We start from the raw sequence: 15,855 nt of genomic DNA, 5'->3' as shown, positions 1-15,855 counted from the left end.
TATTCTGCTATGTTATTAGTATAGGGGAAATTCAATGTGAAAGAAAATTTGTAAGTTACCCCAGCAGGAGAAATTAATAAAATACATGCACCCACTCTATCTTTGCAATAAGCACCATCAACGAACATGGCCGATAAGTCACCTTTATATATCTTTGTATCAACTTCAATTTCTATCTGAGATTTTTCTTGCTTTTCTTTAGAGTTAGGACCTTAGCTCTGAATGCATTGACATCTATATCCACAAAATTTGTCATATCATCCTCAACTTCCTCTACTATCATATATATGCTTTTTGATTTTGTATTGATCTTTACAAAATTTCCATCAATATTAAAAGTAGCAAATGATAGGTCACATTGTAAACTTCCTCCCATGGCAGCACTCCATTTTCTAGATAATAACATACCATATTGAGGTGGTATGTCAACAACCAATATGCTCATAGTGAGTTCTTTATTTGGACAGGCTATCAATCTATAGGGCAGGGCACTAATAGTGCCTATGACTGTAACTTCCCTTTTATCCATAGCACAACATCTTCCTTGAGTACTGTCAACCTTCAGACCTAATTCTTTCATTATCTCAAAAGGCATAACAGTACTAGAAGCACTAGAATCAATCATACAATTCTTAATGTCTTACCATTCACTAAGATGCTTAAGAAAAATGGCTCAACATTTCCCAAACATTCATTGATAGAATTTTCCAAAAACATCTTAGGAATCTAAGACACAACCACTTCAGTGTCCTATTCCTTCACCTTTTCCTTTTTCACTTCTTTAGGAACATGATTTTCATTACATTCTTGACTTACCTTTACATCAGTATTACCCAACCATGCTATGGCTTTATCTCGGTGCTTTGGGATTCTCAGTAACTCAGATAGAGGAACCTTAATATTTATCTGAGACAAAACAAAAGACATATCTATAGAAGAATCAGAAAGCTTATCATTATTCACATTTACTTTCTCATCATGCTTAAACAAAGTATTCAAGGGATTATGATGACTCTTATCTTGCTCAATGAAATTCTATGATATCTTCCCATCTGTTTTCTTGGAGATATTATTTGAGTGCTCTATATCCTCAAGGTTGCCCCCTTTCCTTGGTTCCCATTTTTTATTTGCAAATTTAACCTTCATAGCAAGGGAATCTTTAGGTTTTACAATTTCACCTTTCTTATGGTCAGTCCCCTTTATGAAAATACTAGCTGCCTTATTCCCCTCATTTCCTTGAACCATACTTCTAGTCTGAACCTGAGCCACCATATTAGCAGTGATTTGGTCAATTTCTTCTCTAGAAGGTTTTCTCAGGGTCACTTCTTCCTTTGAACCTACCATGTTACACATATTATCCTCAACATCACTTTCATCTGAAAATACTTGCTATTGATTGACACTATGAAAACGTCTTTGATCATTTACATCTCTGCCACAACCTTCAATGTCAAAAAAATGTGAATAAAAAATGTTACATCCTACATCATCATTGGTTTCTTCCTGTTCCTGACATTTTTCCACTATATTCTGATTCTCTGGACATGACAGTGCTACTGCACAGGATTCAAGAGAATGAGGTAACTGACATGAAAAACACCATATAGGTTCAACAGTAAATTTAGGTTAAGCTACCATATTTATAGAGTTTTTAGATAAGGTATCAGGGGTGACCTTGTTGTTATTATTCTTGGGGGAAGGGACATTAGGTTGACCATCTTTCCAAGTAGTAGTATAAGGGAAGTTTTGCATGTCTGCTGAAATTTGATTGATAAGGGGCTTTTGATTGATAAGGGGCTCTATTTTCAGTGGGATTCCTATCATTTTTTACCTGAGGAAGATTTAAACTCTTTATGGCATTGAGAACTTGAGTTATCTCACTAGGCTCCCGTTTCTTCCCACCTACAACTTTATGGTCCTCTCTCCTATTTCCCTTATTACCAAAAAATCTAGGGTCATCCCTTTTAATTTCTAATCTACCTAAAATTCTCAAACTATTTTCAATGTTAACAAAAATCCTGAAGGCTTCCCTTAATGTTTTAGGCTCCTTGTCCCTAAGCGGATATGCTACTTTACCATCAAAAGCATTCAAATAAGTGATTAGGCATACCTTGTCATCAAATCGCATGGCTTGAATTAGCTTGTACATCCTCTTTTGGAACCTATTGTTGAACTCAACAACAAATTCATTTGGAAATCTCTTGATGTTATTAAATTCAGTCAAAATGTAACTCTAATTTAACTTGTCACCATATTGTTCCTTGAAACAATATTCAATATCCTTCCAATCCATAATAGACAATTTAGGAAGTCTTTTAAACCATTCCCTAGCATCTTCAGTAAGTGACTGAACAAACAACTTCATTATAACATCTTCTCCTTCAACCTCATAGTCACTCATTATATCTAAAAAGCTTCTTAAGTGATCTTCACAAGTAATAGCATTATTTCCAGCAAATTTAGGCAATCTTTTTCTCATCTCTTATGGAATAGGATTAGGGAAACTAGGAATTCCATCAAAACATATTTGCCTATAGCCTTCTAAATGGACATGTATTCTTTGCAAATCAATCCTAGGATGTTAGGGAACATTTCTTTTGACATAATCATTAGCATTGCTAGTACTAGTATCACCATGAGACTTATTCAGATCTACCTTTTGTGAAAAAGAAGATAAAAAAGGAAGAGGTACCTGAGTGGTATCCTGATCTGCCTTGTCATATCCACCATCTACATTACCCCTAGGCATAACTGCATATTGCTTCTTAGCAATTTCGAGGAACTTGATCTTATTATTCATCTCAGCTATAGTGGCCTCATTCTCTGCAATCTCCAATTTCTTAGCTAAAGCATCTCTCTCTTTTCTTTTCTTTTCTAGCTCAATATCTGAAGGTGATAGAGAATCATGAATTTGGACAACTTGTACTGGTTCATTGATCCTAATACCAACTTCCTTCTATTTTCCTTTGTCTTTAGCCCCTACAACTGGTTCCACATTTTTTACTCTACTGTTATCAACTTCTAGAGCAGTATAGTTCCTAATTTTTTGTATTACAGGTCCCTCTAAATTCATTTTCTGAGTTTCCAACAAATTCTGCTCTTGCCTCTTAAGCTGTTCAACTTGTCCCACAATCTCAGGCTGCCAGGCACTAGCTGCTATCTCATTTTTCTTCTTTAGAGCAAAAATTCACCTAAGTAATTCTTGTTTTTCTTCATAATTCTTCGTAATCACTTCTTCCCTTTCTTTTTCAAATCTCCTATTTATAGCTTCTTTCTCAACAAGCTATGCTTTCAAAATGTCATTCTCACCAAGATCAGGGATAGCGAATTTAAACCCAGATGTTTTCTCATCATTAAAACTTTCAGGTTCTAAGTGTCTAGGTTTGACCTTTTCAGGGGAATAATTTGACATGAAAGGGTTTGTGCTACGCTGGAAAATATTGTTACTAGTTCTATCTTCTAGACTAAATACAGGTGGTTGCACAACCTTTTCTTGACATATTATTTTAGGGGTATTGTAGAAATCATCATCAGACAAAGTTGGATGAGATCTTAGACCTTTGGAGAAAGACACCTTTTCAATAGCAGAATGGTGAATGTTATCTTTCCCTACTATTTGCTCTTGTGAATAGCTTCCTTTTTGAATCTGATTTCCCTTTACAACCCAATTCTGTCTTCCTCTAGGAGGGAGATTAGTTTGCAATTTGATTCTCGAGTCTTTCCTCACATTTTCCTGTGTATTTCTTTTATTCTCCATAATTTGGGACAACAATTTTCAAAAAACTAACACTGGTTAACCATTTGAGTCACCACCCACCCTATCAGAATGGGAATAAATTTGTTGAGTGGATAATCACAATTACTTCACTTAATAATTTCAAGCAGAATGTAAACAACTTTCAAACCCATGGGAATCTTCTCATGAAATATTTGCAACTCTACCCAAGGGGACACAGATATCTAATAATTCACTATTTATGACAACACTAAGTGTAACTCCCCAGCAGAGTTGCCATTTTTTTGGTGTTTGAAACTACTGAGCAACAAAATGCTCAATATCACAATGAAATTACTCACACAATCTAAGGATTAGCCAATTCCTAGTAGCAATTACATGAATAAACCACTTTGACCCAACTTCAACAAAACCAAAAATGGTTTTCTACACTTTAGGCTCTGCTAAACCAAGGCAAGTATACCTAGGGATGATTCTAATGCAAACTGTGGTATGAAACTATCTTAGTTTCATTCTAATTCTCATCTTTTACACTAAGGCACATACACAGTTTATCAATTTTCTCTAAAAGCTTCTCAAATCTACATGCATCCACTATAAGAAGATCTGGTTATAAATCTCCTATAGTTTACAAGTATTTCTGGAATTAGTGGCTATCTAAGAGTCAAAAACTATATGAAAATGAGTGGCAACCAACATTTGTAACCTTAAACAAAATGGAATGAAATGGTTTTGATTTTTCTTAAAATGATTTGATATGCAGTAGCAGAATTCACCCTTGCTCACTTCTGACTTATGTGACTAGTGCCTTATCCATTGGGCAGAAAATTAACTATTGGCCAGAGATCTAATTCAAATAACTTGTAAATGACTTAATCATTTGTAATCACCCATTTCCATTCTTATGAAGTATCCTTTCTATAAACTCATAAACCCTACTGATTCATCAAAGCATTTCTATAATTCCTTGAATTAAAAGAAACAATGATATCAACATACAACCCATCCAGATTGCTTTCAACCAAGTTAAACCTTATTTAAAATGACTTCAAAGTAGACAAACCCATAAAAAGGAGATAGAAATTTATGACACAAATATACTGTAAATACCCCTTTGTATTATCCTTTCAGATGACTAATACAACGACCAATAGAAATCAATTGAAAGCCCATAATAGATTGCTATTTCTATCATTTCAATATGTTATCAGAGAGTAAAATTGGAAGCAAACTCAAAAAACTTGCATACTATTGGACCGACTGAATGTAATTTTCTTGAAAGAAAACAACAATTCTACAAGTTTTGGACCATCACATTGCCTTGAAAACTCATTTATATAGGCATGAGTTGCAACAAGAAAAGGGCAATTGTGATTTGACAAGTGTCCAAGAAACAAAACACCATACAAGAGACAAAAACGAGTACAACAGAATGCCAACTGCATCAAATATTCTTTGGGTAGGCCCATTTCTGTTACTGCTGCAAATCATCAAATTTTGATTTGTCCCTCATTACTTTGGATATTCAAAATACGTGGCTACCAAACTAGCCAATGAAGGGTTATTCTGTGGTACCTCCAAATCAAATTTTTCTTGCAAATTTTCACTGCTTTCACCTTAAGCAGGCAATGTTACTTTTCACCTTCTTCTTTTTTTAGATTTGGTGCTGATGTGTCAATGATCTGCACCTCACCTTTCTATTCTTCATCATAATTTGTATCGCCTTCTTCTAACTGCTCATCAAAAGGAATATTTGACTTGCCAGACTTATTCTTCTTTGAACCTTTGTAGTTGCTCTCAAACAGATGAGGAATTAGTTCATGTTCATACCAGGCTAAACACAATATGATCAACAAGCTCTTGTGCTCAAAAAATATGAAATGTTTGTTTGCATGGGACTGGAACTAATGAAAATCTCTTGTATTATACTCTATTTCTCCCACACGCAAAGCTTTCATTCATCATAAATGCACATAATAGAAAAATAGAGTGGCATCACACTTCCTTTGAAATTTGCACCATTGATCCTTGAAAAATCCTATGATCCAAGAATAAAAACTAGGTTGACTCACTTTTCTTCTTAGCGCACTAACAGTCAAACCAATAAATTGCCTCCATCTGTACTTTTCCTTCAATGCAAGTGCTTCAAACTGGGCCCATGGATGATTGAGGACATGTGTCATCAACTCACTACCTCGCTATACATAACTTTCAAGCACTGTTCTATAGCGAGCTAGCGATAACCACTAATTTTGCTTTGACCGTGTGGTAGATATTTGAAACAACTTTTAAGAGAAAAATGGTGGGTCCCTTGTTTTCTAACTCGCTAAACATAATCTTCACACATCTTTTCATAGTGAGTTAACGAGTATCATTAATCCATGCTTGATCTGACGATCAAAATTCTTTATATATTTTATACATGGGGAGTGGGTCCAGGTACTGCTGTTGCTGAGATGGCTTAACATGCTAGCATACATATATATTATTTAATTTCCAATGACATCACATGTCCTTGTCCCTACCATGTTTGTTACTTTTAGGTGGGTCACTACATCGTTACTGGAAAAATTACCAACTATCTGGCTAGCGATATAGCCACTTCTTGATGAATTCAAAATTTTTGACTTATAGATGCCTAGTAGGATGCCAATGTGTCATTTGATCTGCACAACTCATCTTTATTAGGTCACTTATTTAGGGCCCACCTTTGAGAATTTTTTGTTACATCACAACCTTCTGACCGGTCGCGACATTGCTATCGGTGAAATTACCAACTATCTAGCGACCTCCCGGTAACCATCAAAATTGATGCCAAGAAATAAAACTATGAGTGACACATCTTGCATAGAAATAAAAGAAAATATTGCACAATATTTTCCTCGCGATCTTCAAAATCATTCCTTATTATAAAAGAATGTGATCTTTTGCAATGACTGGGCCCTCGCTATCTCACTATCAAAAAATTAGTATTATTTGGGCTAGCGATATAGCGACCTTTGAAAAATTCTCAATTTTGGTGATAGAGAACAAAAACACATTGATTGAAAATTTACCAATTAATACTGGTGTCAAAGAAAGTAGTCGTGCACATTTATAAGACTGCATGGGAATTTCTGTGGTCACATCAACCTTAAAATAGGTTACTGCCTTCTTCAAAATTCGGGCACTCGCTATGTCACTACTGAAAAGTTGCATGGATTTTTTGATAGTGACTTAGTGAATTTTTGGAGAAACTTGAACTCTGGTGACACCATTTGTGAGTTTTTTCACATGCATTTCTTCTTAAAACTGACAAGCCTAGGACATCACACGTGGTCATAATGTCTTCATGTTAACACATTTCTTAGCACTGGACTTCACTTTTCAGAATTGCACATAATTCTCTAATGGTCGCTATGTCACTATGCGTAATCCTTGAGCATCTTGCTATAGTGAGCATGTGACAACCATAGATTCAAATAAGATCCAATGGTAGGATAGGACCTCTTTCAAAAGGACTCAGGAATAACCTGAAAGCAAGCGGGGAAAGAATATTCACTTCACCCTTTTTTAAAACTTTCATGCCAGGATAAAATAAAAAAGGGCAAGACCTAGGGCTTTATATAGATTTTGAAAAGATATAAAAAATACGAGACCAAAACCTAAAACCCTAAGACCTAACAAAAGAACATAAATCTAATTTTTTCACCATGATTTTAAAAAAAAACTAGTTATGTAAAAATCAGACCAACAGTCTTGATGAAAGTAAGAACATAAAATGCAAAACATATTTTGAAAAACCTCTTGACATATCCATCCCCATGTATCACATGTCATCCAATGCCCAAAGTTTCAATAGTCTATCATTTTCATTATTCATCCTTGAGTTTTCATATAACATGCTATTCCCTTCCATGGACAACCCATGGCAACCCAAACAACTTTATAAAAATTCAAAGTAACCTTATTCCATCATCCATCTACATTTCTACTCATCCATCCATACCCTTTCTATGCTAGACATTGGGGCAACTCTTTCTTTGTACATACTTCAAATAGGATCCTAAAAATCCAAAACAATCAAACATGATCCTAAAAATCCAAAATAAAATCAAACACGATCCTAAATAAATACCTAAACATCAAACACGATCCTAAAAAAACACTAAAAACCCAAATAAGATCCTAAAAAAACACCAAAATCATAAAATGTCTTGAAATAACACTAAAAATCAGAAAATGTCTTGAGAAATTGTAACACAAAAAATAAAAATATTTTTGAAAACCCACCATAAACTTACAATAAACCTCAAATATAATCAAGATAAATAATTACTCCTTTGGTTAAACACTTGCATATGTAGACAAAAACATAAACATTGTGCTTTAATGAAATTATCATATAATGAAGTACACTCTTAACTTCTTAAACCAACAATCAACAATCAACTTGTCAAACATTAATCAATCAAGAAAAATTTGTCAATACCAACAACACTTAATAAAGAAAGTAACAACGCTTTTTAGTGAGTGTTTTATTTTTGCTTTATTTTCTTTTGTTCATGTTCCTATTCTACTCATGGATATAAAATGATTTATGAGAGTGACCGAGATGGTTCATGATCATTTTTGTTTATTTTTTTGAATTTCCTTTTGATAGCCTAGGGTAGAACTCCATGCCTCAAGGTTGCTAAGGTCATTCTCTATCTACATCATGTTTTTTTTTACGCAAAAGGCTTGCATCTTTGATCTAGCTTTCTATGCCATGATGTGTTACATTCCATTTTCTATATCAAAATAAAGCTCTTATGACATAAAGCAGACATATGAAAGCAAGATTCATCATTTACTATCTCTTCTCAGTCTCATATTCCTCTTTCTACTGACATTTCTTCCATCAATGTTTCTTTATCATAATTCTTCTCTTAAAAGAAAATTGTCCTCAAGCCAATTCCTTGTCCAATTTTTTGAGGGGGCATCCTAGCTTCTTCTTTTAATTTTACTGGGGGATTTATCTTTTATCTTTATTCTTGGGCATGATGCTCATAATCACATAGTATCAAAGAGAGGCAAAATGTAGATACTCAAAAATAGTTTGCGCCTACTCTTTCATAACCTTTACATGCTAACTCATCCCATTTTCTTAATTCACTAACTTTTATCTTTTAGCCAACTTGATCATTATTCACGCTTGTTTTACAATGTTCTCTAAATATCTTTTGACATGTTTTTCATCATTTGTAACCCTTTTCAATCAAATGTAGATCATTTCATAACCGATTCATAATCAATCTAAACTTTTCAAAATAGATTCAAAACCATTCCAATGTCATCAAAATAACTTAAAATTAGTCATAATCAGTCATCATCATCAATCCTTTAGGAATCTCTATATCCTTCAATTCCTTAGCAATGTTCATCATTTCATATCATGTGTCCTTGGTATGTCACCATTTTATGAATTTGATCCTTTGCATTATCATGTCCCTCAATGTGTTGTCATCATTTATCATCAATGTAATCATCAACATTGTTCAGTCCTTCAATGTCTAATCATGTTTTCATTCAATCAATTCAGTATCATTGACTATGTTCATTGATGTTATTATGAAGAATCCTATTAGTCAATTTCAATCAACCTATGGCAGTTACAATATCTATTAACTGTCACATGTCATCAATTCTTGCCACGTGCCATTGAAAAGTCATCAATTTATGTCATTCATCTAGTATCATATATTTCATTAATGCACTATTAGGTTTTTTCAATCCAATATCATCATATTCTATGTGTATTTTCATCACGATCCTTCTATAGGGTTATCTTGCACTTATTTAATCATTTTAGCCAATCTATTTTTGAATTTTACCTATAGGAGTAGATAACCCATAATCTATTCCTATGTCTTAATCATTTAATTTCATCCTTATTCTTCTTTACTAACTCTCACAATTAATTAATGTTTATTAATTAATTATTTCATTTTCTTGAATTATGGGAATGTCCTATTTCCTAATTTCTCACTTTCCATTTTTCATATTTTCTAATTCCTAATTTCCCATTTCCTAATTTCCTAGTTTCTTATTTCCCTTTTTCCAATTTCCCATTTATATTTTTCTTAATTCCTATTTTGCATTTTCTATTTTTGAGGGAATTATGAGTTTTTGAAATTTTAAATCCTAACTCTTACATTTTCCCACTAATAGCACTTCTACTTCCAATTTTCTAACTTCCCCTCTTACATCTTCCTTTTTCCAACTCTTACGCTTTTAATTCCATTCCTTTTGTTACACCTTTCCTTTCATTTTCCACTTCTTCTACCAAATATTTCTACATCTTTCTATGGACATCTCTTACAATTTTTCATACTATTCTTTTTTATGACACATTTTCTAATTTAAATCTCCTAATCATGGAAATTTTCTAGTTTGTGTGATTTAACTATGACAATTTCCAATTGCACATTTTCCTTCTAGTTTTTGAAATTTGGCTCTCAAATCCTATAAATTGAGCTTCTTTACCCTTGTTTTGCTAACCACATTCTCCTCATATTCTCGCTATCTTGTCAAATTTTCATCATTGTATCACTATCATGTTTCTATCAATTTGTAGGTACATCTTGTCAAGATCAAGAGATACATCAACTTCAATTATGGAGAATAAAGGAGAGCATAGGAGCTACATTTGAGAGGGGGTTTCTTGTTTTAATCTCTTTTGATTTCAAATGGCTTTTATGTTTGGATTAGATAGATTGCATATTCTTTTATGAAATTTGTGGTTCTCTCATTTATGCATTCTCACCCTTTCTCTAGTTCTACAAAACCAAAACACACATTCATGGAAATAATCTTTCAAGTTGTGGAAAAACAATCAACCAATAGTTCCATAATTCATGAGACCACTCTACCTGATAAATTAAGGGTAGTAGAAGAAGTATTTCAAAACATCCTTTCTAACCTCTTTGCTACCCTTGATCTCACCAGGCCAAGAATAAGGGATAGATCTTGGGAATAAGGGAACACATTTTCTTCTTCTTCAGTTGTTCAAGTCTAATAAGGCCAAGGAAATATTAATAGACAATGTGTGGTTTGAAGGTGTCAAACTCACTTATTAGTATAGTATTTCTCATGCTTTCTTTCACTATTATAATAAAGTTATTTTCATCAAAATACTTGGGTTTAGACATGGCTAAAACTAGATATTAGATAGAATGCATTATCCCTAAAAAATATAATCTTAGATAAAGGCAATTTATTAGTCAAAGTTAACACATTTGAGGAAATGTGCAATTATATGCTTGGGAAATAATAAAGCCCTAAGATCTAATGGACTTACTAGAGAATTCTACAAATACAATAGGTAGGGGATTAGAGTGGAACTTCACAATGTCTACAAGGAATTATTCTCTAGAAGGATCCTAGGAAGGGAGGTTAATGTAGGTCTCATCAAATTGGTCCATAAGGAAGGTGATAGATCTCTCATAAAAAAATGGAGACCAATCACCCTTTTGAATATTTCTTATAAAATCCTTGCCAAGATCTTGGCTAAGAGGTTGGTTGATGTCATCCCTTCCATTATCAAACCCACTCAAATTGGGTTTGTCAAAGATATATATATTTTGAAGTTTTTTCTCACCTATTGGGATTCCATGTGTTGGCAATGAGACTCACAATAATAGGCATATATGATATTAATTTACTATAAAAATCCTACAATAGGATTTAATGAGAATTTATATTTATGATGTTGGATGACCTTGATTTCGCACTATAATTCCAACATATGATTAGGACTCTCCTAAAAGGTATTACTTCTACATTAGACATAAATGACTATCAATATGATCCTGCCATGCTTGCTGTCCTCAATTTTTTATTCACAAAATAGGATAATCCTAAGATTAAATTTTCTCATGATTTCTTAGGTAATTTATCTAAGTTGATTGTTCTATATGATGTTGTAACATAATCAATTGTCCTAAGTCTCATGTATTTTGGATAATTTTTCAATGTCTATATCATGTTTTTCATTATCTTTCTTGCTATGATAGGTTTTTCTTCCATGACTTTAAGTGCTTGAATTTTGGTAACCTTCAAGTCTTTATTTGATTTTTCTTAAATACTTGGTTTATTTTTAAAAAGTTTTTTCTCTAATTTTCTTTTCATTTTAAATCGTTCTTTATTAGAGCTATCTTAAGCCTAAATTAAAGTTATATTTAAAGAGATAATGAGGAATTAACTAAACTATAGGGTGGGGTTCTTAAGTTTGAATGCAAGTCTTAATTTCTTGTTTAAAATCTTGTGATGTAGAAACAAAGTCCATTAAGGTCTCTAAAGTCATGTCAAGTAGACTTTTTGTTAGTCATTACATGTCATCTTAGATTCCATTTACTTGCAATGTAAAATCAAAACTCTACTATTATGTATTTGCAAGGTAATATGTGAAGATTAATGATATTATAATGCATTTGTACACATTTTAAGCTTCATTACACACTTTCTCTTTGTTAATTTTGATCAAATTAATATAAATTTCAAAATTTTAATCATTGTTCTCTAGATGTATGTGTAGACTCTATATTATATGTTTCTATTATAATTTATAATAACAATTATTGATTTTACTCCTTCAATGAATATGTATATGATATAAAGAGGCATGTCTCCCATACAAATATGTCTCTTGTTAATATCTTAACTCACATTAGTTATTGTTTTAACATATATCACAAATGATATTTACTAAATGTATTATCATGATTATAATATATGATAACAATTTTTATATAAAAATACTATATGTATATATAATATATCTCATATATTAATATACATGTATATAGATAAACTATATGTATAATATATCTCATATATACAATATACATACATATATATTATATCTACATAATAGTTTATTAATAATAAAAAAATTTCCATGATAAAAATAGTAAAGGATAGATATCAAAAGTTTAAGGCCTATAGGTCATTCAAAAATTTTATTTCATCAATTAGTGATCGAAGCTATAATCACTAACACTCCTACTTACCTAGGGAGGAATATCTATCCAAATAAACGACCTAATGTAATATTTTTAGATCATAGTATCATCAAGTGTATCATATGCCAAGAAAATCAACCATATACTCTATATGAATAAAATTCCAAGTGTTCATCTATGGTTTAGGCATTCAAATAAAGGCCTTTCAATCTACACAAACATAACTTCATCCTTATGAATCATAGTCCTTTGACTACTAGAATTTCCCAATCACTAGAAAATCCATCCCGATATAGTCTATTGCTTCTAAATAAATATGACCAAGATCTTAAAGGTTAGCTATACTATATCATCTATTTTCTCCCTCTATCATAGAAGAATAACTTGATTCATAGTAATATGAGTCAATACACTAATTTATAGAGACATGCACTAAATAAGTTCATATTTTATGTTAGTTGATATCTGGAACTCCAGACTCGAAATAGTATTTGTTAATTCATATAATATATGGTAGAAAGTGTCAAAGATCATTGGAAACCCATTATCTTTCGCTAAAAGAAAGTGTTCTATTCCCGAAATGATACATGTGGGCACTAAAAAATAACATAGAAACCTCTTTTCACTTGCAGATTCCCCACATGTCCATTATTTTCATTTAAGATCATCAGAAGAGATGAAGCATTCTTATAATCTGGTTGATGTCCCAAGGAGATAATTGACAAATATCAACAAAAGAAGCATGTAAAGATCTATTGGAATTCTTTAGAATAATTGAGAGGGGGATGAATTAGTTATTGAAGGTCTAGATGTACAAATAAAACTTTTCAATGCTTAGTAGACCCATATCCATAAAACCTTAATATGCATGTACCTATTAGATCATAGAACACTTAAACTTTGTAGGTTACTGTCCTAGGTCAATTTTTTTTTTGTAGAAATGTAAAAATGAAACAACATAAAAACAAACAATTTGACACAAGGATTTTATGTGGAAACACAATTTGAGAAAAATCACCAGTAACATGCTACTTGTTCTCAGTCTTTTGAAGTGATGCCTTGTGAAAGGCCAACCCTATTAAAGGTTATAATACACACTATTTAATGTGACCTAGTTAAAGGATTTCAATCACCCTTTTAGGAGTGAGCCTTGTTAGAGGATTTTAGACCATTCCATTAGAATATCACCCAGTTAAAGGATTTATAAATGACTATTAGATCAACCTTAATCCAAAGGATTTACCCTAGAATGATACAATAATTAGAAAGCAATAGTAAGGTTTGACCTGATAAAAAATTACAACTCACTTGCAGATTATAGATCATTTTTTTAATCCCTCCATTCTGCTTGACACTCACACACTTTACCTTTGATAGCTTGTTCACCCTTCAAGCATTCATACTTTTAAGCCTTCTTTCTTTGCATGCTAACTGTAGTCACTTCTATTTGGCCATTGAATGAAGCAATACCCTAGACTCCTTGTCTTCCTTAGGTTCTTGCATATGAAAACCTTTTCTTTTGACCAACTATCTCTATAAATAGAGAATTTAGATCTTTTTCTGCTTAACCACAATTGTCCATTTTAGGATTAGGTAGGATTAGATAGGATACAATGAATCTACCCACTTTTCCATTTGGTTCCTTTAGAAACTTCTTCTATAATCTTCCTTGAATTCACCTCAAAATGGTTTCTCATCATATTTATGTTCCACATGCTTCACACAATTCAAGAAAACAAAATAGTCAACTCAGATTCATCAAATTTTTGATTTAACACTATTTTTTGTCACTTGGCATCTATTTTATTCTGTCACTCGAACAACACTAGTTCACTCATAAAATAACAAAGTTTAATGATGCTCGACAACAACTAAAAAATACTCAACATTTACTAACAATCACTTGGCTTGCACCATTTTTCATCTTTGCTTGGCACCTCTTGATTTTCACTTAGCTTCCACTAATTTATGGTCGAATTGTATTGGCTCCTTGACAAGGCTTGGTAGACACTTTTCTTACTTGATCTCCTTCTACTTTTAACTTGAGTAATCTTTCATTTCAGAATTAAAGTAGATAAACAATAAAATATAGTATCAATATCTTGTTCTTAGTGCTTCTTTTACATACCAAATAACTCAACCTTTCTCTAGGTGCTATTGTTATCTCCTCTTTTCAAATCCTCTTCATCAATCAACTAAATGATAGCTTTCAGACCACAAAGAAATTATCTCACCAACAGGTAGTAGGATTGACATCATTGAAAAAATAATGATTGTTCCATTACAAGTTCTTCACTTGAAAACATCTTATATCAACAATCTCCCTCTTTGGCATTAATGGCAAACCAATACCAACAAAAATACCAAAAAGAAAATAAATCTTTGAAATTTGTCCCTCTATTAGTTTAGTATACGTCCTTCCTCTTGTAGGCCAATGTGAGATTTTCCAAGTTCCTTTATTGCTCCCTCTTTCTTATATCTTCCTTAGAGTATCTCTCCCTCTTTCTGATATTTAGGTATCTATCTCTCTCTATACTTATTTTTACATACTCCATCTCCCTCAGTACTTTCTCCCTCTTTGACAACAATGTCAAAGACTTGTCATCTCTATATGTAGATATAATCAATTTCAAATTCTCCCTCTATCAACTTGCACATGACTATAAGTCTTCTAATTCAGCTCCTTCATTACTTTAGGCAACTCCTAAAGTAATATCCACTACATCAAGTTTTAAGATACAACATTCAACTCAGTTGATGTAGGGAACTACTTCATGCTTCTTACGTAACTTTTGATAAGGGTATCACCCCTAGTTTATCTTTTAGACACTCATGAGCATCCTTAGGTAAAGATTTTATGATATGTTAGCTATCTATTCTTTTGTGTTCACATTTCCATCCTCACTTCTTTGTCTTGAACTAACTCTCTCAAGCAATGCTGCTTGATTACAATGTGCTTAGTCTTTGTATACATCACAAGGTTCTTTGATATGTTTATAACACTTGCATTATCATAATAAAGTAAGACAAGTTCAGAGATTCCCTCCTTCATACCTTTGAGTAGATGTTTGATCCATACCATATTTGTACAATTTACTACAGTAGCCACATATTCAACTTCTACAGTAGATTGAGATA

Source organism: Cupressus sempervirens, chromosome 3, assembly GCF_028749045.1.
Source record: "Cupressus sempervirens isolate cs-2001-9-10 chromosome 3, ASM2874904v1, whole genome shotgun sequence".
Classification (NCBI taxonomy): Eukaryota; Viridiplantae; Streptophyta; class Pinopsida; order Cupressales; family Cupressaceae; genus Cupressus; species Cupressus sempervirens.
The sequence above is the reverse complement of the archived record's forward strand: the minus strand, read 5'-3'. Positions refer to the sequence as shown.